At 38.6% G+C, this 26533-nt stretch overlaps 1 protein-coding gene across 2 annotated transcripts in view; it reads left to right on the top strand.

The window, feature by feature from the left end:
- The window catches only part of FRYL (FRY like transcription coactivator), a 272384-nt gene that overhangs the window by 30170 nt on the left and 215681 nt on the right, over nucleotides 1-26533 (top strand). For both annotated transcript variants that reach the window (XM_012441093.3, XM_064366949.1), the window contains exon 2: nucleotides 25975-26154. The gene's annotated coding sequence lies outside the window, so the exon portion shown is untranslated. The remainder of the gene's footprint in view (nucleotides 1-25974; nucleotides 26155-26533) is intronic.

The raw sequence follows: 26533 nt of genomic DNA, 5'->3' as shown, positions 1-26533 counted from the left end.
GAGTTCAGTTGTCTACAGGCCTTACCTGAGTTGGCCCCTCTTTACCTTTCTGACCCTTTCCCCTACCAATTCCTTGCTCATCTGTTCTGATGTTGCTTATCACCTTGCTGTTGCTCTGGTATGCCAGATACGTTTTCACTTTGGGCCTTCCTTGACTCTTCCTGTGACTGGAATATTCTTACTCCTGATGTCCACCTGGATGACTCTCTTGCTTCCAATCTTTGCTCAAATGTCACCTTTTCAACAAGTTGTTTTCTGACTACTTAAAAATTGCAACCCCTACCCCATCCCCCGCACATGCCACTACATCATTCTTTCCTACTTTTTGTATTGATAGCTTCACAATCTACTTACTATAATAATCTTGTTTATTGTCCCCTGCTGTTAGCATTCAGGCTTCATGAGGGCAGGATTTTGCATCTGTTTTGTTCATTGATACATCTCAACTGCCTAGGAGAGTGCCTGACACAAAGTTGATGCTTGGTTTTTGTTTTTTTCTTTTAACGTATGTATGTGGCTTAAACAAGATAAGTATCTAACTTCCCATCTGTAGCTGAGGAGAGGTGGAGGGATGACTGATGTAGTTAACATGTGTCTTCCGTGTCTGGGCAGTTGTTGTGCTCAGTCAGGAGGAAGGAGGAAAGAGATCCGGGCCAGGAGGGCACATGTGCGTCTCGCTAGATGCCAAACCGCACTTTTTATCTTTGCTTTGCCAGAACATTGTCATATCACCATAACCAATTATAAGGAAAGCTGGGAAACATAATGTTCAGATGGCTAGCCATATCTATAGCTAAAACTTTAGAGTTCTATTTTTACAGGAGTGGGGAATGGATGTAAGAGTCCAATTTGATGCGCACATATATATATATATATATATATATATACTTTTAATTTAATTTTTTTTTTTTTTTTTGAGATAGAGTCTCATTCTGTTGCCCAGGCTGGAGTGCAATGATGTGGTCTCAGCTCACTGCTCTCTGCCTCCCAGGTTCAAGTGATCCTCCTGCCTCAGCATCCCAAGTAGCTGGGACTATAGGCACACACCACTATGGCCATCTAATTTTTGTGTTTTTGGTGGAGACAGGGTTTCACCCTGTTTACCAGGCTGGTCTTGAACTCCTGACCTTAAGTGATCTGCCCGCCTCAGCCTCCCAAAGTGCTGGGATTACAGGTGTGAGCCACCACGCCTGGCCTGATGCTTAATATCGCATGGGATTTATGAGTAAAAAGTTCATGGGAAGACTGATTTAAGTTGCGATTGTGGCCTTTTCTTTGATGTAACAATGCATATGTAATTTTTTATTTCCAAACAATTTCACCCTTTTGTTTTAATGGCAACCAAAGCTGAAAACATGATTTGTAAAGATATGTGGGAAGAGCTAGAATTGGAGCCAGACAAGGTAGGCTTTCTTGCCAAAAAAACCTATCAGGATTCTTCACAACTTTTACAAATTTAATTCATCCTGTTTTATTTTCTTTTTCCCCAAGTTAATGAGATGATCTTTGGAGGTCCACATTGCTGATGTCAAGAAATAGATTGTGAATTCATATATTGATTGTTTTTAATCTGAACAAAATATAAATTTGAATAAAATAATTGTAAAAGTAATATTCTGCCGTGCCTGCTTTCTTCATACCTGGGATCCTGTTTTCAGCAGTACCAGTTTTTGTTTTAGGTGAGAAAAATATTTCCAGACAATCCTTACTTTTGAGAGTTTCTTCCATTTCTTGGGAAATAACTTTTCAGAATTATTCCCCCCATCACTCACTTTAAAATTGTCTCCAACAAGTACTGTCTTGTGAGGTTTTAGTTTATTTGTTTTAAGCCCCAAAATATGAATTACAAATGCAAGAATGTTGTTGCTTTTCTTCCTGGAATCTTTTGGCGGCGGGGGGCGGGGCGGGTGGTGTATAGGGGAAATATATTTGTTTGAGGGAACCTCTCTCTCTCATTAACCAGTCTCCTCTCCCCAATCCCCGAGCCCATTGTAGGATCAGGGAAGGGTTTTGCTCTTTTCCCAGGAGTTGGCCTGTCCTTGATATCAATAGTGCTTTGTGAAAAACTACCCCCAAACAGTCGTTTTTAAAAGAAACAATCATTTATTTTGCTCACAAATGTGAGAGCTGCCTAGGCTCTGCCAGGCATTTCTCATATGGGTTACCTTGCAAAGTGACAGTCTCAGACCATGGCTTGGACTGCGGTCTTCATGCACATGTCTAGCACCTGGCCTGGGAAGAATCAAACAGCTGGGACTCATCTAAGTGTCTCTTGATGTGGTCTGTCTACATGGTGTGGCCTCAGAGAAGCTGGACTCCCAGAAGCCGTACGTACGTGCATAGCAGTAGCTGTGTGGGGTTTTCTGATCTGCCTTAGAAGCTGGCACCATTCTGCCACATTCTGTTTGTGGAGGCAGTCACAGACTGCCCAGGGTCAGGAGACATGGATCCAACTTTTGGTAGAAAGAGTGTCGAAGAATTTGCAAACTTGTTTTAAAACCACTACATGACTCTTCAACTGTTACCTGTCAAAATTAGACCAGTTAGTACTAGAGAAATCCAGATCCTTGGAGGAGAGGGTTGTGCCAATTCCTAACCACAGTGACCCTTCCTGTGGGAAATGCAAATGTATGTGCCTTTGCTGTTCACATACAGAGGTGCTTGATTGATATGAAACATTCCTCAGTGATTTTTAATGAACTTTTATCTTACCAGTAGTTCCAAATTTTCTTTTTGACATTATACTTAATTCAGGACTCATGGAAATCAAGTCATCTCTCTCTTTAATCACCATATATTTTTTAAATCCACTCCAAGATACTGAGTACCTACATTGCATTAGACATCTTTAAATCAGTCATCTTCTAAATGTCTCAATCTGTTTTCCTTCTTTTCAATTTCATAGTCACTGTCCTATGACAGACCTTTATAATTTCTTACCTAGATAATTACTGTCCTCTCTTAAGTCTTTCTTCCTCTAGATATCTGCCACTATATATATCTTTCTAAAACTCAATTCTGATGATTTCACTTCCCTGATTAAAAGCCCTCTTGGACTGTCTATCCGAATTCCTTGACATGTGCAGTCCCATTTTTTTTCCTGCTTTGTTCCAGCCTAGCTTTTTGACCTTATTTCTTGCCAATCCTGACAAATGCACAATTTGTTCTAGCTACACTGAATTTCTCAATATAATCATGATTTACTGGGACATCTATTACTCTTTGCCTTCTTCTTTGTATGCAGAAGCACTATTCATATGGTATTCTTTTTTTTTTTTAATCTGTTTTTCATATTAAGTGCCTATCACTTAAGTTCACACTATATTATGGGTGGGAGATATTGAGGATTTCATAATAAACATTTTAATCTTTGCAAATAGTGAAAATATAGCAAATACAATAGAAACCTTTTGTTGTTTGAAATGATCCCTGTGATTTGGCTAAATATAGGAAGAGTTTTTAAAATAAAGTTATCCCAAGTGAAAGATTTTAGTTCTCTAGTTTGGTTTCACATGTCACTGTTAACTGAGACATTTCTCTTTAATGCAGTTTATAGTTGATCTCTCAGATGTCACAGCTTTTATTTAACTACTTTGCTGCTTTTGATTTAAGAAAAAGAAAAAATCAGGCATATGTAGCTATTTGTTGATTTTCTCTGATTCCATTCTCTAAGATTTCTTTGGGGCTCCCTAGCTCAATGACTTTGAATGAGTAAATATTAACTTATGAAGTAGTTGACATTTTTTTCCTTGTCATTTATAATGCTTCTTACCTCCACAGGCTGACTGACTTTCTTTCCTTCTTTTCTTCCTTCCTCCTTCCCCTCCTTTCTTTCAACAATATATAATTTATTAAGATACAATTCATATACCGTAACATTCACTTTGCAAAGTATACAATCCAGTGGATTTTAGTATTTTTACAGAGTTGTGTAAACTATCACCACTATCTAATTTTAGAATATTTCTATCACCCCCCAAAATAAAATTCTTACTTATTAGCAATTATCCCCCTCCCCCACTAATTTGTATTGTTTCTATGTATTTGATCACAGGGTTTCTTAACGTTCTTAGTAAATACATTTACTGACCTATTAATTACAGAAATTTATCTAGATGCTCACATGGGTTGTGTTAGGGCTCTCCAGAGAAACAGAACCAAAAATGTGTGTGTGCGAGTATGTGCATACGCATGTGCACATGTATATGGGGGTAGTGGGAAGAGAGAGGGAAAGGGAGAGTTGTTAAATTTTTAAAAATTGGCCCAAGTGATAGTGGAGAATTGACAAGTCCAAAATCTACAGGGTAGGCTTGCAGACTGGAGACCCAGGGAAGAGTTGCAATTCAGTCTACTAGCAGAATTCCCCTTTCTGAAAAGGTCAGTCTTTCTTCATCAGGGCCTTCAACTGATTGGATGAAGCCCACCCTTTTGGAGAGTAATCTGCTTTACTTAAAGTCTGCTGATTTAAGTGTTCATTCCATGTAAAAAATATCTGGACAGAAACATCTAGAATAATGTTTGACCAAACATGTGGGTACTATGGACTAGCCAAGGTGACACATAAAATTAACCACCACACAAGTATTTACTGAGATTTTTAAAGATAGAAAAGTAGAAAGAACATTGAATTAGGGAACAGGATAATTACTTTCTGGTCTTGGTATTACCAGGGAGAGCTTTATACATGGGCAAATCTGTAAACATTTATGGGCTCTAAGTTTCTGTATTTGTTAAACAAGAAGTTCAGCTTGATCAGGTTTCCTTTCTTGAGTTCTTATATGGAAGCTTAATATTTAAACAAAAAAGCTTGAAAAAACTAGCTAAGTCATCTCTAAGCCCATTTGAACTTAAACACCCGTAGTTGTTACAGTTCTGATTCTGGATTTGGGATTTTTAGGTATGACATGCTTTTCTAGGTAAAGTAAAACCTAGGTAAGAATTTAGTGAAAGGCTTGTAAATTCAATGCTCTTTGTACTTTTCTGCCTTTAAATATATAATACGCTAGCATTGCCCTAATTCAGTGCTCTACTTTTCTACCTTTGGCCGGCTGCTGTGGCTCATGCCTGTAATCCCAGCACTTTGGGAGGCCGAGGTGGGTGGATCACTTGAGATCAGGAGTTTGAGACCGGCTTGATCAACATGCTAAAACTCCATCTTTGGAAAAAAAAAAAATGAGCCAAGTGTGGTGGCACACACCTGTAATCTCAGCTACTTGGGAGGCTAAGGCAGGAGAATCGAGCCTAAGAGGCGGAGGTTGCAGTGACCTGAGATGACACCATTGCATTCCAGCCTGGTCAACAAGAGCAAACTTCATCTCCAAACAAAACAAATCTCAGATTACCCTTCAAAAGGGTGGGACAAATATAATCATTCTTGGCAAATTGAAATTTCTGTAAAAATTGGTATTGTATGTCGTTTTAATAATTGGAGTTTTTTGGGGGGTTAGTGGTGGTACCTGAGAACATTTTATTTTGTTCAGGCATGAATAATGCCTGAATTGGATTGTGCTAGTCTGTACATAATATTAAGAATGGATAGCAGTCCTGAGTTGGTTTGTTATAGTAGGGAATAACTGACAATATCAGTCTATTTTAAATACCATGAAGATGATATTCAGAGCTGTGAGGCTGGATAAGTTTGAGTATAGGTAGAAAAGAGGTCCAAGGACTGAGTCCTGGGTCATCCAACATGGTGAAGTTGGGAGAAGAACTAGCAATGAAGATTGACAGTGAAGTCACTAGGAGGAAAAGTTCCACAGTGTGGTGTCCTGGAAGCTAAATGAGGGAACAGTTTCAAGGTCAACAGTGTTATATGTGCTGATTGGTTAAGTAAAATGAAGATTCTAAATTGTGTTAAGTACAACTTCGTGCTAGTAAAAATTAACATTGTCAAACTTTAAAAGGTACACAAGGTATAAAGTAAAAAACTCTTTCTCATTAAAAAAAAAAAAAGGCAAATTTTCAGAGTAGTTTCAGGTTCACAGCAAAATTGAGGAGGGTACAGAGACTTCCTATTTCTTCCCTGCTTCTATACATGTATAGCCTCCATTGTCAACATCCCCCTCCAGAGGAGTTTTTCATTTTGCTACAATTTGATGCAATTGATGAAGCTACATTGATACATCGTTACCCAGAGTCCATAGTTTACATTAGGGCTCACTCTTTGGTGTTGTATACTCTATGGGTTTGGACAAACTTCCAATGACATGTATCCACAATTATAGGATACAAAGTAGCTCATTGACTTAAAATTCCCCGTGGTGCATCTGTTTTTCTCTTCCCGCCCCAACTACTGATGTTTGTATTCTCTCTATAATTTTACCATTTCCAGAATGTCATAGAGTTGAAATCATCCAGTCTGTTTTCAGGCTGGCTTCTTTAACTTAGTAATATGCACTTAAGTTTCCTCCATGTCTTTTTATTATTGTTATTATTTTGAGACAGGGTCTTGCTCTGCTGCCTGGGATGGAGTATAGCGGTGCCATTTCAGTTCACTGCAACCTCCACCTCCCATGCTCAGGTGATTGTCCTGTTTCAGCCTTCTAAGTAGCTGGGATTACAGGCATGTGCCACCGTGCCTAGCAAAGTTTTCTTTTTCTTTCTTTTTTTTTTTGGTGACAGAATCTCACTCTGTCACCATGCTGGAATGCAGTGGTACAGTCTCGGCTCACTGCAACCTCCGCCTCCTGGGTTCAAGCGATTCTCCTGCCTCAACCTCCTGAGTAGCTCAGACTACAGGTGTGTGCCACCACGCCCAGCTAATTTTTTGTATTTTTAGTAGAGACGGGGTTTCAGTGTTAGCCAGGATGGTCTTAATCTCTTGACTTTGTGATCTGCCCGTGTCGGCGTCCCAGAGTGCTGGGATTACAGGCATGAGCCACCGCGCCTGGCCATTTTTCTATTTTTTTAAATAGATATGGGTCTTCACCATGTTGCACAGGCTGATGTCAAACTCCTGGGCTCAAGTGTTCTGGCTGCCTCAACCTCCCAAAGTGCTGGGATTACAGGTGTGAGACACATTCCTGGCCTCCATGGCTTTTTTATGACTTGATGGCACATTTCCTTTTAGTGTTAAAAAAATATTCCATGATCTGAATGTACCACAGCTTGCTTTTTTTTCCTGCCTCAGATCTATTCACCGATGGAACAATGTCTTGTTTGCTTCAAAATTTTGACAGTTATGAATACTGCTGCTATAAACATCCATATGTAGGCTTTTGTGTGGAAATATGTTTTCATCTCCTTTGAGTAAATAACAACGAGTAAGTGCTGGATGTATTTGTTAAGAATATGTTTAGTTTTGTAAGAAAACACCAAACTGTCTTCCAAAGTGGCTGTTTCATCTTGCATTCCCACTAGCAATGAATGAATTTCTCTTGCCTCACATCCTTATCTGCATTTGGTTGGTCATTGCCCTGGGTTTTATCCATTCTACTAAGTGTGTAGTGTATTTCATTGTGGTTTTAATTTGCATTTTTCTGATACTGTCTGATATGGAGCATCTCTTTGCACGCATATTTGCCATAAGTATATCTTTGGTGATGTGTCCGGCCCTTTAAAAAAATCAGGTTGTGGGCTGCGTGTGGTGGCTCACGCCTGTAATCCCAGCACTTTGGGAGGCTGAGGTGGGTGTATCGCGAGGTCAGGAGATCGAGACCATCCTAGCCAACATGGTAAAACCCCGTCTCTGCTAAAAATATAAAAAATTAGCTGGGCATGGTGGTGCATGCCTACAGTCCCAGCTATTTGGGAGGCTGAGGCAGGGGAAGCGGAAGTTGCAGGGAGTGGAGATTGCCACTGCATCCCAGCCTAGGTGACAGAGTGAGACTCCATCTCAAAAAAAAAAAAAATTGGTTGATTGCTTATTGTTGAATTTTAAGAGTTCTTTATGTATTTTGGATGTTACTTCTTTATTAGTTGTAGGTTTTGCAAGTATTTTCTTCTAGTCTGTGACTTGTCTTTTCAGTCTCTCTCTTGACAGTGCCTTTCACAGAGCAGAAAATTTTAATTTTAATGAAGTCCAGTATGTTAGTCTGTTTTTTATTGCTTCTAACATATTACCTGAAACTGGATGATTTATGAAGAAAATGAATTTCTCTGTTGTAGAACCTGAGAAGTCTAAGGTTGAGGGACCACATCTTATGAGGGCCTTCTTGCTGGTGGGAACTCTAGAGTCCCAAGGAGGTACAGGGTTATCACATGGCTGAGTGTTCTAGCGCAGGTCTTTTACTTGTAAATCCTGCAGTTCTATTCCCATGATAACCCATGAATCCACTATCTATTAATCCAAGAACTTTGGCGAGAGCCTGTATGACCCAGTCACCTCTTAAAAGCTCTATGTCTCAGTACTGCCACATCGGGGATTAGGTTTCAACGTGAGTTTTGGAGGGGACAGACATTCAAACCCTGATACCAGTTAATTGGTTTTCTTTCATGGATCTTGTCTTTGGTATCATATCTAAAAAGCCATTGCCCAGTTCAAGGTCAGCTAGAGTTGCTCCTATATTTTCTTCTAGGAGTTTTCAAGTTTTATACTTTAGATGTGGGTCTGTGATTCATTTTGAGTTAATTTTTTTGTGGAGAGTTTAAGGTCTGTGTCTAGATTCTTTTTTTTTTTTTTTTACATATGAATGTCCAGTTGTTTCAGCACAATTTGTTGAAAAGACTATCTTTTCTCCTTTGTGTTGCCTTTGCCCCTTTATTGAAGATTAGTTGAAATCTTTTTTTTTATTTTTTGAGATGGTGTCCTCCTCTGTTACCCAGGCTGGAGCAGTGGCATGATCTCAGCTAATTGCAGCCTCCTCTCCCTGGGTTGAAGTGATTCTCCTGTCTCAGCCTTCCTACTAGCTGGTATTACAGGCATGTACCACCATACTGGCTGATTTTTGTATTTTCAGTAGAGATGGGGTTTCGCCATGTTAGCCAGGCTGGTCTTCAACTGCTAATCTCAATTGACCCACCTGCCTCAGCCTCCCAATGTGCTGGGATTACACGTGTGAGATACTCTGCCCAGCCAGTTGATACGTGTATGTGGGTCCATTTCTGGGCTCTCTGTTCTGTTTCATTGATCTATTTATCTGTTCTTTCACCCATACTATCCTGTCTTGATGACTGTTGCTTTATAGTGAGTGTTGGGTTCGGTGGTATTAGTCCTCCAACCTCGTTCTTTCCTTCCATTGTGTTGGCTATTCTAAGTCTTTTGTCTTTTCACATAAACTTTAGAATCAGTTTGTCAATATTCACAGAATAACTTCCTGGAATTTTCATTGAGATTGCATTGACCCTATACATCAAGTTGGGAAGAACTGACATTGTAACAATACTGAGCCTTCCTGTCTAGGGGAGGTGGCTTACACCTGTAATCCCAATGCTTTGGGAGGCAGAAGCAATAGGATTGTTGAGGCCAGGAGTTAAAGACTAGCCTGGGCAACATAGTGAGACCCTGTCTATACCCCCACCCCCCCAAAAAAAAATTTAGCCATGTGTGGTGGCATATTCCTGTAGTCCCAGCTACTGGGGAGACTAAGGCTGGAGGATCACTTGAGCTCAGGAGCTTGAGGTTACAGTGAGTTATGATTGCACTGTGAACGCTAGCCTGGGTGACAGTGTGAGACCCCATCTCTTTGAAACAACAACAACAAAAGCTTGAGTCTTCCTATCCATGAACATAGAATATATATTTATTTAATTCTTTGATTGCTTTAATCAGAGTTTAATAGTTTCCTCATATAGGTCTTATACATATTTTGTTAGGTTTATACCTAAGTTTTTTATATTTTGTGATGCTAACATAAATTGTATTGTGTTATGTCAAATTCTGTGCATTCATTGTTGGTTTATAGGAAAGTAGTTGGCTTTGTATGTTAACATTGTATCCTGCAACCTTGTTATAATTGCTTATTGGTTCCAGGAATTTTTTTTGTTAATTCTTTTTGCTTTTCTATGTAGATGATCCTGTCATCAGTGAACAAACACAGTTTTATTTCTTCCTTTTCAATCTATGTACTTTTTATTTCCTTTCCCTGTTTTATTGCATTACCTAGGACATCTAGTATGATATTGAAAAGGAGTAGTAAGGAGACATCCTTTTTTTGTTCTTCATCTAAGTGGGAAAGCTTCTAGTTTCTCACCATTAAGAATGATGATAGTGGCTGGGCACGGTGGCTCACTCCTGTAATCCCAGCACTTTGGGAGGCCGAGGTAGGCGGATCACGAGGTCAAGAGATCAAGACCATCTTGGCCAACATGGCGAAACCCCATTTCTACTAAAAAATACAAAAATTAGCTGGGCGTGGTGGTGTGCACCTGTAGTAGTCCCAGCTACTAGGGAGGCCGAGGCAGAAGAATTTCTTGAACCCAGGAGGTGGAGATTTCAGTGAGCCGAGATTGTGCCACTGTACTCTAGCCTGGCGCCTGGCAACAGAGCAAGACTCTGTCTCAAAAAAAAAAGAAAAAAATAAATAAAGGAATGATGATAGCAGTAGGTTTTTTATAGATATTATTTGTCAAGTTGAGGAAATTTCCCTCTAAATTTACTGAGAGTCTTTATCACGAATGAGTGCTGGATTTTGTGAGATGTTTATTCTGCATCTATTGATATGATCATGTGACTTTTCTTTGTTAGCTTGTTCACGTGGTGGACTACATTAATTGATTTTAAATGTTGAGCCAGCTTTGCATATCTGGGATAAATCCTTTGGTTGTGGTATATAATTTTTCTATTACATTGTTAGGTTTAGGATGCTCATATTTTGTTGAAGGTAACTGGATCTATGTTCATGATAGATGTTAAGTCTGTAGTTCTCTTATAATGTATTTTCCTGGTTTTGGTATTAGAGTGATACTAGCCTCATAGAATGAGTTTCGGAGTATTTCCTCTGCTTCTGTCTTCTGAAAGAAATGGTAGAGAATTGGTATAATTTGTTTTTAAAAGTTTGGTAGAATTCACCAGTGAACACCTCTGGGCCTGGTGCTTTCTCTTTTGGAAGGTTATTAATTATTGATTCAACTGCTTTAATAATATAGGCCAATTCAGATTGCCTATTCTTATGTGAGTTTTGGCAGATTGTGGCTTTCAAGGAATTGGCTCATTTAATCTCATTTATCAAATTTTTGGGCAAAGCATTGTTGATAGTATTCCTTTATTATTCTTTTAATGTTTATGGAATCTGTAGTACTGATATTCTCTCTCTCTGTTTCTGTCTCTGTCTCTGTCTCTTTTTGTGATGGTCTTACTCTGTTGCCCAGGCTGGAGTGCAGTGGCATGATCTTGGCTCACTGCAATCTCTGCCTTCTGGGTTCAAGTGATTCTCCTGCCTCAGCCTCCTGAGTAGTGTGCCTGGCTAAGCTTTGTATTTTTAGTAGAGATGGGGTTTTGCCATGTTGGTCAGGCTGATCTCAAACTCCTGACCTCAGATGATCTGCCCGCCTCAGCCTCCCAAAGTGCTGAGATCACATGTGTGAGCCACCACACCCGACCCCCTCTTTCATTTCTAATATTAGTAATTTGTGTCCTGTCTCTTCCTTAGTTAACCTGCTAGAAGCTTATCAGTTTTATTGATCACATTGTTCATAGTATTTCTTTCTTTCTTTCTTTCTTTTTTTTTGAAACAAAATCTCACTCTGTCGCCCAGGCTGGAGTGCAGTGGTGTGATCTCAGCTTATTGCAACCTCCACCTCCTGGGTTCAAGCGATTCTCCTGCCTCAGCCTCCCAAGTAGCTGAGATTACAGGTGCCTGCCACCATGCCTGGCTAATTTTTGAATTTGTAGTAGAAACAGGGTTTCACCATGTTGGCAAGGCTGGTTTTGAACTCCTGACCTCAGGTGATCCACCTGCCTTGGCCTCCCAAAGAGCTGGGATTCCAAGCGTGAGCCACTGCGCCTGACCTGTACGTAGTATTTCTTTATTATCCTTTTAATGTTCATGGAATCTGTAGTATTGTCTCTGCTTTCATTTTCTAATATTAGTAATTTGTGTCCTGTCTCTTTTTTTCTTAGTTAACCTGCTAGAAGCTTATCAATTTTATTGATCTTTTCAAAGAACTAGCTTTTGGTTTTCTCTATTTCCTGTTTTCAATTTTGTTGATTTCCGTTCTAATTTTTATTTTTCTTCTGTACTTTGGATTCAATTTGTTCTTCCTTTTCTAGTTTCTTAAGGTAGAAACTTATATTATTGATTTTAGATTTTTCTTCTTTTCTATGTATGTATTTAATGCAGCAAAATTCCCCCTACATATTTCATTTGTTGCATTCCACAATTTTGATGTTGTATTTTCATTTTTATTGTGGTTAAAATATTTTAAAATTTCTCTTGAGATTTATTTTTTGACTTGTGTTATTTAGAAGTGTGTTGTTTAATCTCCAAGTATTTTGGGACTTTCTACCTGTCTATCTGTTGTTGATTTCTAGTTTAATTTCATTGTGGTCTGAGAGCAGTTATTGTTTATTTGTATTCTTTCAATTTTGTTTTATGGCCCAGAATGTGTTCCATCTTGGTGACTGTTCCATGTGAGTTTGAGAAGAATGTGCAACCTGCTGTTGTTGAATTAGTCCATAGATGTTAGTTATATCCAGTTGATTGATGGTGTTGTTGAGTTCAGCTATGTCTTTACTGATATGCTGCCTGCTTCTGATTCTGATCTGTTTGCTTTTAATGGGGAATATTGAAGTCTACAACTGTAATAGTGGATTCATCTGTTTTTCCATGTAATTCTATCAGTTTTTCACTCACATTTTGTTGCTCTGTTGTTAGGCACACATGCACATTAAATATTGTTATATCATTTTGGATAATTGACCATTTATCATTATGTAATGCTAATCTTTATCTTTGTAGAACTTTCCTTGCTCTGAAGACTGCTCTGTTTGAAATTAATATAGCTAGTCCCACTTTCTTTTGATTAGTGTTAGCATGGCATCTCTTTCTCCATCCATTTGCTTTTAATCTATATGTGTCTTTATATTTAAAGTGGATTTCTTATAGATAACAGATAGTTATGCCTTGTTTTTTTTATCCACTCTGACAATCTTTCTTTAAATTAATGCATTTAGACCATTGATATTTAGAATGATTATTGATGTAGTTGATTTAATATCTACAATATTTGTTATTGTTTTCTATGTGTTGGGCTTGTTCTTTGTTCCTATTTTTCTCTTCTATTCTTTTTATGGCTTTTGTGGTTCTAATTGAGCATTTTATATGATTCCATTTTCTTTCCTTTTCTGGTATATGAATTACATTTCTTTGTTGCTTTTTTAAGTGGTTGCTTGCAACATACATTTAGTTGTATAGTGTTACTTAAAAGTAACATTTTTCCTACTTCATCAGTAGGTGAATATCTTATAGCAAAATAATCCTATTTCCTCCCTCCTCTCCTTTGTATCATTGCTGATACATGTGACTTCTATATAAGCATACATAATTGTGCACACACACACACACACACACAGACATGTAGGTATGCATACATAATTGAATACACTGTTGCTATTATTTTGAACAACTGTTTCCTGGTAGGTTAATTAGTGATAAGAAAAAGAAAAGTTTTTACTTTACCTTCACTTGTTCCTTCTCCAGGGTTTGTCCTTGCAAATCTGAGTTTCTTAACTGTATAATTTTCCTTTTCCTTTAACATTTCTTTCAAGGCAGGTCCACTGGCAACAAATTCTGTCAATTTTTGTTTCTATGAGGAAGTTTTTATTTCTTTTGTACTTTTGAAGGATGATTTCATAGGATACAGAAATCTAGGCTGGTGGTTTTTTTTTCTCATTACTTAATTTTTTATTTTTATTGAGATGGAGTCTTGCTCTGTTGCCCAGGCTAGCGTGCAATGGCATGATCTCAGCTCACTGCAACCTCCACCTCCCAAGTACAAGCTATTCTCCTTCCTCAGCCTCCCGAGTGGCTGGGATTACAGTCGTCCACCACCACGCTCAGCTCATTTTTGTATTTTTAGTAGAGATGGGGTTTTATCATGTTGCTTAGGGTGGTCTTGAACTCCTGGCCTCAGGTGATCTGCCCACCTTGGCCTCCCAAAGTGCCGGGATTACAGGTGTGAGCCACTACAACTGACCTTTTCCTATTACTTTAAATATTTCATTTCACTTTTTTCTTTCATGGTTTCTAGGGAGAAATTCTGGGGATGTAATTCTTACCTTTGTTCTTCTATAAGTAAGGTGTTTTTATCTACTGGCTTCTTTCTGGATTTTTTTTTATCTTAGATTTTCTGTATTTGGATATGATTTGGTATGTCTAAGTGTAAATTTTTTGTTTGCTTTTTTTGGTGGGGGAGGCATCTACCCTGTTTGGTGTTCTCTTGGCTTCCTAGATACCTGGTTTGATATCTGACATTAATTTTGGGGAAATTCTCAGTCATTATTATTTCAAGTATGTCTTTGGTTCCTCTCCTTTCCTTCTGGTACTCCCATTTTTTTCACACATGTTACATCACTGTAATTGTCCCACAGTTCTTGGGTTTTGTGCTGTGTCCAAGGTTTTTGTTTCTGTTTTTTCCATTCTTTTTTCTCATTGCTTTCCAGTTTTTGAGGTTACTATTGAGATATCTTCAATCTCAGATTAGAGCTTTTAGTATATTAATCAGAGTTGATTTCACTTCCTGATCTAATAATTCCAATGTCTTGCCATATCTAAGTCTGATTCCAGTGCTTGCTCTGTCTTTTCAGATTGTGTTGTTTGCCTTTTAGTATGCCTTGTAATTTCTTCTTTCTAGCTAGACATGATGTACTGTGTAAAAGGAACTGTTTATATATATAGGCTTTTATAATGTGGTGGTAAGGTGTGGAAGGGGAAGCCTTCTATAGTCCCATGATTAGATTTCAGACTTTTGGTGAGGCTGTGTCTCTGGATTATCAACTTCACAAGTGCTTTTCAGTACACTTACTCTTTTAAGTGGGACAGGATAGTTAAAGCAGGCAGAGTTGGGTATTTCCTGCCTCCCGCATGGAAGGCTAGAACTGGCTAGAGTTAGGTATTTCTTTTCCTCCACATGGAAGGCTAAAGCTGACTGGGATTAAGTATTTCTCTACCTGCAAGTTAGGCCCTGTTGAAACCTCAGCAGGTTAGTCTCTCGCTAAATAGCTTCTCCTGAGGGCGAGCCTTGTTAAAAACAGAATGTTGTGGTGTATTTAAAAATGGTTGTTTTTCTTCTCTTTCTGTTGGAAGTATGGAAAGATTTTTCTGATATTCACTGTGAAACCTGGAGCTAAAAGTCAGAAAAAATGTGAGAGGCCCCTTCTGATTGGGTCCTCTGGAGTTTCTGACTCTCAGACTTTTCCACACTGATCCTCCAATAATTTGTCAATTACAGGTCAGGTTTTCCTTCCCTGGGTTTCGGTTTCTGCTCTGGTAAGTTGTGATTCTCTGTATCCTTCTGTATGTCCCTACAACTTTGGGGGCAGTAGTTTGTCTTGTGACCTCATTTCTTTTAAGGATCTAAGATGAGTTGTTGATTTTTTTTTCAGTTTGTTCTGCTTTTTACTTATTTTGGAATGATGACTTCCAAGCTTCTTTCAGGTCAGATCAGAAACCAGAATTCTCTTTTTCCAATTTTTTTTTTTTTTTAAGTTGCTATACAGTATTCTTTTCTGGAAGCAAACAATAAAGTAAGTTTCTGGTGCATCCTTTCAGAGGTAGTCTACTATTTAAACATTTTTAAAAATTGAGATGAGATTATTGATTCCGAAGACACATTCCATGAAAAAAACCCTTTATTTCTGTGGTTATAATCCATTTCTCATTATTGATGTCATATTTGTATGTTTTTCTGTCCATCTCTGAAACTATCTGCCCCTGTCAGATTTTCATGATTTGCTGAATTTTGATAATTTTATTGGAATTTTCTTTTTTTTCTTTTTTTTTGAGATGGAGTCTCACTCTGTCGCCCAGGCTGGAGTGTGGTGGCATGATCTCAGCTCACTGCAACCTTGGCCTCCCGGGTTCAAGCCTCAGCCTCCTGAGTAGCTAGGACTGCAGGCACACACTACCACTTCTGGCTAATTTTTGTATTTTTAGTAGAGACGGGGTTTCACCATATTGGCCAGGCTGGTCTCAAACTCCTGACCATGTGATCTACTCACCTTGGCCTCCCAAAGTGCTGGAATTCCAGGTGTGAGCCACCACACCCAGCCTTGGAATTTTCAAATAACTAATATACTAGTTAAGCTAAGTTAGCTTATGGTGCAATAAAAAAACAATTCTCCAGTTATCAGTCACTTAAAACACAGAGGTTATTATTTCTCATTCATATCAAGTTTGTACCTTTCAGGGAAAGTTGTCTTTCCTGTAAAGGCAAGCATTGCACCTCTGTATGAACAAATGAGTCATCAATTACTGAGACAGCAGAAGAGAGAGGTTCAGAGCCCAACAATTAAATGCATCTGTGGAAGAACACAAAATCAAACACCACATGTTCTCACTCATAGGCGGGTGTTGAACAAGGAGAACACATGGACACAGGGAGGGGAGCACTATACACAGGGGTCTGTTGGGGGGAGGGGGGGATGGGGGGTGGGGAGTTGGGGAGGGATAGCATGGGGAGAAATGCCAGATATAGGTGAAGGGGAGGGAGGCAGCAAATCATACTGCCACGTATGCACCTATGCAACAACCTTGCATGTTTTTCACATGTACCCCAAAACCTAAAATGCAATAAAAAAAAAAAATGCATCTGTGGAAGTGTATAGGTCACTTCTACTCACATTTCATTGGCCAACACAAGTCACATGACTGTGTCTAACTTCAAGAGGGAAAAGGAAAGTAAAATCCTTTATTATGCCCAGAAGGAGAGGGGAAAATGGATAATGCTGTTAATGACCTCTGTATCTTTATTTTTCTGATTACTTGGTTTGTGTTTTCTTGAGAGTGTCTTACCATCTCTAACCCTGATTGCAGATGCTGGTTTGGTAAGCCTGACTATCCCACTACTTACCCCCACAAAAAGAAATATCTTAGAAAAGCAAGTAGTTTTGGCTTTCACATCTTTGTTAAGAATTTCATGGGCATTATCTCTAAAATTCTGAGAATTTCACCAGTCCTCTGTATCTGCCAATTCTTGTCATAAGATCGGTGATTTTTTTTTTTCCTATATGGTAGTTTCCCCTTATCCTCAGTGGATGTGTCCCAAGACCCTAATGGAAGCCTGAAACCTCAGATACTGCCAAATCCTATGTGTACTACGTTTCCCCCCCCATATATACGTACCTCTGATAAAGTTTAATTTCTAAATTAGGTGCAGTAAGAGGTTAACAACAATATTAACAATAAAATAGAACAATTATAACAGTATGACAGTATCACTACTCTTGTGCTTTGGGACCATTGTTAAGTAAAATAAAGGTTACTTGAACACAAGCACTGTGATACTGTGACAGTGGATCTGATGACTGAGACTGCTTCTAAGTGACTAGAGGGTGGGTAGCATAGACAGCGTGGACACACTGGACAAAGGGATGATTCATGTCCCAGGCGAGCGGGATGGAGCAGGACAGCGTGACATTTCATCATGCTACTCAGAATGATGTGCTATTTAAAACCTATGAATTGTTTATTTCTGAAAATTTCCATTTAATATTTTTAGACTGAGGTTAACTGAAACCTTGAGAAATGAAACCCTGGATAAGGGGGTATGACTGTACACATTAATAGTGTTGATAAATAGCACAGGCTGTATCACAGCTTGGCATGAGATTGTATTCTCTCTTTCTCTCAGAGGATAGATGCAGTCTGTTGAAGATTGCAGTCAGTATTTAGCGCAGAGAATCTGATGGAGGGGAGCCATTAAGTGTGGGCCATTTTCTTCTGGGCCTCACCTTGGTGGAGTAGCCTCGTGGGCAGGCTTGCGGGGTGGAGCACAGCAGATACGGCTGATGTAAGGGCAGATTGATTCCCTTTTCTCTTACCTTAAAATGTCTTTGTGAAAACTCAAAGTTTCAGGTGAGGGGTGAGACCCCTTTGTAATTTCTAATGATGCTTGAATTTTCTCTTTAATATTGATTTAATCATCTTGAGGGATAATGGAACAGGGAGCTAAATCAAATATGTATTCTTAGGTTATCATCTGAATATTGCTTCTCCTTTTAAGCTTGTTTGGATAGGGTTTGATTCCAGTATTTAACAGGAAGAAAAACAGTTTCAGATCTGTTTTTCAGAGACATTAGGTCCCATCTCAACATGGATGTAAAATAAGGTATTCAAATATATTGGATTTATGTGCTGAAGGCAACACGTTTCCCTCTTTCCCTGTCATTCTGCACTGTTCTGAAGTCCTCTAAAGGCAGCACAGTGGAAATGTATGCATTTTATTGAATTAACTGTTTGAAAGTCTGCATATTGGTGTGTTTTTTTTCTTATCTTTATTATCATGGGCATCATTTGCTTAATCAACAAATGTTTATTGAGTTTCTGTGACACAGGAGATGATATTGGGGATTATAAATATCTACAAGATAGCCTGTGCCCTCCTGGAGCTTGCCTTTTAGTCAGGTAGACAAACAGTAAACAAATATTGGATGATAAACTCAATGATGAGAAATTAAGTTTGCTTAGAGAGTGATGATGTCTGTTATTTTAGATAGGGTATGTGGGAAGGCCTCTTTGGAGGGTATTTGCAGTGACCTGAACGAAGAGAGGAAGCAAGCCATGCTCAAAGGAAAAGCTTTCCAGGCAGAGGGATTAGCAAGCCCACAGGCCTAACATGGAAATAAACTTGAGTTTGAGGGATAGCAGGAAAACTGGTGTGGCTAGAATAGGGGAAAGGGAAAGTTAGAGACATTTGACCATGGACTTTTTCCCCTGTATTTTATGTAAAACTAGGGGAGGATTTTGAGCATTGGTAGAGTGAATACATTTATATTCCGTTTATTTTTAAATTGTAATTTCAAATTCAAGTTATTTTTTGAGATGGGATCTTGCTCTGTCTCCCAGGCTGGATTACAGTGGCAAGATCATGGCTCACTAAAGTCTTGACCTCCTGGGCTAAAGCAACCCTCCTGTCTCAACCTCCCAAGTAGCTGGGATTACAGGAATGTGCCACTGTGCCCACCTCATATTTTTCATTATTTTATTTTATTTTTATTTTTTTGTAGAGTTGGGGTCTTGCTATATTGCCCCAACTGTTCTCAAACTCCTGGGCTCAAATTCCTGCCTTTGCCTCCCAAAGTATTGGGATTACAAGTGTAAGCTACCATGCCTGGCTATTTATATTTTTAAAAGATCACTCTGGTTATTATGCAGAGAAATGGGAAATGAGTAAATGCAAGAGTATCATCAGCTAAGAGTCTCCTTGAATTGTTTGGACAGAGATAATGGTGGCTGTGTCTAGAGTGGCGGCAGTGGATCTGGAGAGAAGTGGTCTGTGTTAGGATATACAGTATTCTGAAAATAGGGTTGACAGAACTTGATGGATTAGATGTGGGAGTGTGAAGGAAAGAAAGGAAATATATGTGACTGCTAGGTTTTTGGCCTTAGCAACTAAAATAAGATTGGTATTATTTAGTAAGGAGCAAGGCTGGGAGCAGACAAAGATTTTGGTATATTAAGAGTTAAGGCTAGAAACGGTGGCTCATGGCTGTAATCTCAGCACTCTGGGAGGCTGAGCTGGGTGGATTGCTTGAGGCCAGGCGTTTGAGACCAGCCTGGGCAACATGGTGAGACTCTGTCTCTACTAAAAATACAAAACTTAGCCAGGCATGGTGGCATGTGCTTTTAGTTGCAGCTAGTCAGGAGGCTAAGGTGGGAGGATCACTTGAGCCCAGGAGGTTGAGGCTGCAGTGAGCTGTGATCATACCACTGCCCTCCAACCTGGGCGACAAAGCAAGATCCAGTCTCAAAAACAAAACAAAAAACCAGTTAAGTTTGAGGTCCTTTAGACATCCAAGGAGGATAGTTGAATTTGCTGACAGTATGATCCCTTAGGAGGGGAGAAAAAAAGATGTGAGATTTTTGTCACCTTGAAACTGATATTCTTAGTTTAAAATGGTAGTTAAGAGATGAGTAGTGTTGATTTGGAAGTATTTTCTACTTCTGTGTCCTCAGGGAGCCATTATAATTTTATTTTTCTCCTTTGGCTTGCTTGGTCTTATTGTGTATCATGATGGATTTTTATATTTCACATTTCTGGTAAATGGTGATTATTAGGAAGTTGAACCAGTTGTGTATAAAAAATGTAAAAGACATTTAACAGGGAATGTGCTTCCCAAGGACCATTGTTTACCACAAAAAGGAAACCCTTACTTCTTGTTACATCAGTGAAGATAACATTATTTTGTAAATACAGTACTCCTTTTATGACTAACATATTTTTGTACTGTGATCAGAAGAAATTATGCAAACAATAAGTTTATCAGAAATGTAGACATGTTACAAATGAGAATTTATTCATTGAAAGCCCTTAAAAATCCTGATTTTTCATCATAATATTTCAGATTTTTCTAATTGTAGGAATAGTTGATTATGGAAAAATATAGTTTGAGAAAGTTAGTATGTATTCAGTCATTAATTTTTTGGGTTTTAACAAAAAGTTTTAACAAATGTTAGTGGAGAGAATATAGCAATGCATGGTAGTAGGAATATTTACTTTTATTCTGAAGCAGAGGAAGGAAATCTGTATTTCTGTAGATATAGTTACTATTCTAGTGAGCATATATTGTAAATAGACTATCACAACTTAGTATCTGCCTCCCATTGTTAATTCAGGCTTAGTAGTAAAGTCCTCAGGCACTACCCTTGATCTCAGCCAGAAGGCAGAGAAGAATTCCTCAGGTAGTTTGATTAAGAACAACAAAAATTCACAGAAGACAAGGATATGATGATAGAATTTGGGCTCACTGGAGACCACGGAATTTTATCTTTTATCCCTTACTCAACTCCCCACTCCAAAAACCAGAACAAAAACACATCTAAATGTATCTTTGGCCATAAAAAAAAAATCCCCATTTCTGAGCATCTAAGAAACATACATATGGGCTGGGTGTGGTGGCTTACACCTGGGAGGCCGAGATGGGCAGATCACCTGAGGTCAGGAGTTCAAGACCAGCCTGGCCAACATGGTGAAACCTCGTCTCTACTAAAATATAAAAATTAGCTGGGTGTGGTGGTGGGTGTCTGAGGCACAGAGAATTGGTTGAACCAGGGAGGCGGAAGTTGCAGTGAGCAGCGATTGTGCCACAGCACTCTAGCCTGGGGAATAGAGCAAGACTCTGTCTCAAAAAAAAAAGGAGAGAGAAATGTACATATGGAGGCAAGAGTCTCAGAACAGTAGTTAGAGATAATAAGATGTTCAAGTTTTAAGCTATGTATATCATAGACACAATTTTATTGTATAAATGTGACCTTTCCACTAGGGTAATGACCTCAACCTTTTATTTTTTATTTTTATTTGTTTAATTTTTTATAGAGATGGGGGTCTCACTATGTTGCCAGGCTGGCCTCAAACTCTTGGGCTCAAGATCCTCCTGTCTTGGCCTCCCAAAGTATTGGGATTACAGGTGTGAGCCACCATGTCCAGCCAAACTCAACTGATAAAAAAAACAAACAAACAAAATGTCCCACATGTGCACAAAAAAGTGTGCACATGTGGGACATTTCCCTTACAACATTACTTGGTTTGTACTTCTTCATACCTGCCCCTCCACTCTCTACCTCTCTGATTCTAGGCAGGTTTAGAGGATACAGTGGCCTTAGGTGCTTATATTCCAGTTATGGAGAAAGGCAATAAGGAATTAAAGAAGTATATAAAACCAAGTATATGTTAGATAATGATGAGTTCTATAATGAAAACAAAATGGAAATAGGAAAGTGACATGGGAGGCCTACTTGATATTATGTGTTCTTCTGAATCTTTTTCTCATTTGTCAGTTGGGAATAATAATCATCTACCTCCTTAGAGTTGTTTGGACTTAATTAAGTTGTGTGTGAAATACACCTAGCAGAGAAACTGGCAACATATCTAATTATTAAGTACGTGCTGTTCTCCTTTTCTCTTTCTTTCTGTAATTTGAATCTTCCAAATCTGTGGTGTAGTGCCATAGAATCTACCTCAGCTGGAGTATGTTTAAACTATGACCCCGTGTGGTTTTGGAGTTCTTACAGAAAATAACAACATAGATGAATCTTGAGGACATCACGCTTAGTAAAATAAACCAGTTACAAAAGAACAAACATTGCATGATTTTACTTACATAAGGTAGCTAGAGTAGTCAGGCTCATAGAGACAGAAAATAGGATGGTGACTGCCAGGCTGTGACAGAGAGAATGTGGTTGACTGTAGTGAGTATAGAGTTTCACTTTTGTAAGATGAAAAGTTCTGGAGATGGATGGTGGTGATGGTTGCCCAACAGTGTGAATGTATTTAATGTACACTTTATTTTATTTTTTATATTTTAATTTTATTTATTTTATTTTTTGAGATGGAGTCGTGCTCTGTCGCCCAGGCTGGAGTGCAGTGGCGCAATCTTGGCTCACTGCAACCCCCACCTCCAGGGTTCAAGCAATTCTCCTGCCTCAGCCTCCCGAGGAGCTGGGATTACAGGTGCGCACCACCACGCCCAGCTAATTTTTTGTATTTTTAGTAGAGATGTAGTTTCATCATGTTGCCTGAGCTGGTCTTGAACTCCTGACCTCCCAAAATGCTGAGATTACAGGTGTGAGTCACCATGCACAGCCTTTAATGTACACTTTAAAATAGTTAAGATGGTAAATTATATGTTATATGTATTTTACTGCAATTTTGTTTTTTGAGATGTAGTCTCTCTCTTGCCAGGCTGGAGTGCAGTGGCGCCATCTCGGCTCATTGCAATCTCCACCTCCTGGGTTCAGGCGTTTCTCTTGCCTCAGCCTCTTGAGTAGTTGGGATTACAGGTGCATGTCAACACACCCAGCTAATTTTTGTATTTTTAGTAGAGATGGGGTTTCATGGTCTTGATCTCCTGACCTCGTGATCCACCCACCTTGGTCTCCCAAAGTGCTGGGATTACAAGCGTGAACCACTGCGCCTGGCCTTTACTGCAGTTTTAAAAAGTAAGTGATAAAATTATTTTGGTAAGTCTTGCTCTACTCCTCCCATTTTGGTAGGTATCAGTGAATCAAGTTATTCCAGTTATTCCTGACTAAATCATGAAATAGAAGGTGGTTGTTCTTGCATCATGAATCTATGTGAGAGTCCCATAAAATGAAAACATTATTAGAAATTTTTATCATCCTAACTTCCAGAGGTGTCAAACCTTAAACTGTTGATTGGTGAGCAAAGAGCACAGTGTGGCTGGAAAAGATATTTCTATTGTTTTGTTTTGTCAATTTTTAATATATTTATTGATCACTTACTGTGTTTAGTGAACAAGAGTAATAACATTTTCTGAGTATTATCTACCAGCAATTATTCTAAGTTTACGTTTAACAATACTTAATACCAATAATGGTTTGTCATCTTTATATAGCACCCTTGAAGGTGTTATTCTCATTTTATAGTTGAGAAACCTGAGGCTCTGAGTGGACAAGTGACTTTCTACTTTAAAAATGAGCTTAGAGGAATTTCAATACATAGAAATGAAGGGAGGACATTCCAGATGGAATAAAGCATGCATTAGATCTGTGTGTAGGAAGGCATGGGATATATTTGCACAGAGCAAAGAGTTCAGCCTGACTGAAGTCTGGATAACATTCAGGAGATGGGCTGGCAATGTAGTCTCTTCCATTAAAATCTTGACAAGGCTAATGAATTCCTGAACTGTATTCTGTAAGCATTGGGAGGCACCATTAAATTACCAAGCCTGGGGTTTTTGTGATCAGAGTTATGCATTACAAAGCAATATCTGAGACACGTTGGAGTAGTGAGAGAGGGGAGGCCAGAGACCAGTTAGAGTGACCACTTGGAATTCTTTTGCAGTTGTTAGGAAGTAGTTGAGGTCAGAGTGCAAATGGCTGATAGTTGAGGAGTAAGTTGGGAGGTGAGAAGGGAGAAGCACAAATGTAAGTGGAAATGAAGTGGAAGGGAGGAGTCTATGGGGCATGATTGTAGGTAACACTTTTTTTGTGTGTGTGTGGTGGAGAGGGGCCGCATAATGGTCACCTGAATATGTAGGTCATGGTAGCTTTGAGAAGGGAGGATTCTGAGAGATATGTGAAAAAAAAATGCCTTCACACATAGAGCCTATGAGCACAAGGATGGACTTAGCAGTCTTGAACTGAATTTGAAGGGTTGACATTAGGCAACCTTTTTCAGTTTAGCAGATGAAGTCATCTGTATAGAGTGTGGGACTGTAATGGGCCTGGGGACTTGAAAATTAGACAAGTTTCAACCTCTGTAAGAGAGAATTCAAATTTACTAGAGTCAATTGTCACACTTTAGAGTGTGACGTGGAATAATAGTAGTGCACTTTTGTTCATCTTTTATACAAATAACGTATAGAGTAGAAGCTCTCTTATACAATATTGGCTATATAATATACCTGCGGTTGGGTTGGCTAAATAGAATGTTTGTTTAAAATGAGAAAGAAAGATACATACCTTAAATATTTTATAAGTGTATGAATGCTTATATTTCACCAGTCTTTTGATGTGTAGCCAAGACATTGTCTTTAAAATGTTTTTAATGTGACTTGCCTTAATTAAATTACACGACTTAATGTTTAGAGACAAAGCATTTATTTTTGCACTCATTTTTGATGTAATATGTAACTAAACTATGTAATCGTAGTAAGCACAGTGGACATAAACTGATTTTAAAATAAACACAATTTACTGTAGCATGCAACTCTGTTATTGGGAGAAAAATGATGTGGTGTACCAGAGAGGACTCTGCTTTCCCCCACAAAGAAATTGAAGCTCAGAACTTGTTGCTTGTCCATGGTTTTAGGATTGACAAGAATGATTTTATCACTGCATTCAATGCTTTGCTCATATGGAGTTATAAGGTGATATAGAATAATGTGTCAGATGTTAGTAGTTAGGAAGTTATAGACTGTAGTTTTTTAAAAGTAGCAGCTTTATTGAGATTCACATGCTGTGCAAGTCACTAATTTAAAGTGTGCAATTTAAGGCCGTGCATGGTAGCTCATGCCTGAAATCCCAGTACTTTGGGAGGTAAGGGAGGAGGAACACTTGAGGCCAGGAAATCGAGACTGGTCTGGGCAACACAGCAAGACCTCCATCTCTACAAAAGATTAAAAAAATTAATCAGACATGGTGGCGTGCTCCTGTAGTTCTAGGTATTCTGGAGGCTGAAGCAGGAGGATTGCTTGAACACAGGAGTTTGAGGCTGCAGTGAGCTATAATTGCACCATTGCACTCCAGCCTAGGTGACAGTCAAACCCGTTCTCAAACAAATAAGAGTATGCAATTAGAGGCTTTTTTATATTCACATATTTGTGCAACCATTAGTATAACAGATTTTTAGAACATTTTCATCACCCTCTGAAAGAAACCCTGAACCTATTAATAGTCACCACCTATCTTTTGTCTCCTGGTCCTAGGCAACCACTTACCTGTTTTCTCTTTGTTAGATTTGTCTATTACGGACATTTCTTATAAATGGAATCATATAATATGTGGCCTTTTGTGAATGGCTTCTTTCAGTTAGCATAATGTTTTCAAGATTCACCCATGTTATAGCGTGTCTCAGTACTTCATTCCTTTTCATGGCAGAGTAATATTCCATTGTGGATATACCACATTTTATTTATCAGTTCATCAACTGATGACATTTAGGTTGTTTCTGCCTTTTGGCCATTACAATAATGCTACTATGAACATTTGTTTTCATATTTTTGTGCTGATATGGTTTCATTTTTCTGGGATATATACCTGGGTGTGGAATTACTGGGTCATGTTTAACCTTTGAGGAACGTGTAGAATTTTGATTAGTAATATATGTTATATGGAAGCTGCTAAAATGTTAACATGTTGTAAGCATGGCTGTTACTAATAACTGTATTAGTAATCTTCCTGTTTTTTAATCTTCCAGCATAGAACATTCCATATTCTGCTTCACACACGGTGACTCACTCACTACTGCTTTGCACCAGTGTGCCCACTCGAGTGCCTATAAAGTACAAGCTCCAGATCGAAAAAGCTTCTAGATGGATCCTTTCCAAACTTGGTGTCTTTTCTACAAACTCTGTGCCTCAACAACCATTTCTGAGTGGTAAGGACAAGTATATTTTACAAATAAGAATAACAGAATTATAGAAATTTGTAAAATAATTGTTGTTTGGATAGCCTTTCCTCTTTTCTAGGCCTTCTTTCCTTTATTGTATATGGGTTAATACCTGTACTTTTTTTGCTAATTTTTTCTAAATCAAATTAAAAGTAGCAAAAACATGAGGTTTTTCGAGACTTCAAAACATTTTTATATATTACATTCTGTACACAGAACATGCATGGTTTATAAAGAATAGAAACATATGTGAACAACTTTATGCCTGTGCACTTGATGTCCTTTATTTGTACTCTATAGTCTCTTACTGTAAGGCTGAGATAGTTTATCTTGTTACTGTCTTTTTTTTCTTTTTTTGAGATGGAGT

This window comes from Aotus nancymaae, unplaced genomic scaffold, assembly GCF_030222135.1.
Source record: "Aotus nancymaae isolate 86718 unplaced genomic scaffold, 86718_ANA_hifiasm-v0.15.2.pri h1tg000006l, whole genome shotgun sequence".
Taxonomy (NCBI): domain Eukaryota; kingdom Metazoa; phylum Chordata; class Mammalia; order Primates; family Aotidae; genus Aotus; species Aotus nancymaae.
The sequence above is the reverse complement of the archived record's forward strand: the minus strand, read 5'-3'. Positions and strand labels throughout refer to the sequence as shown.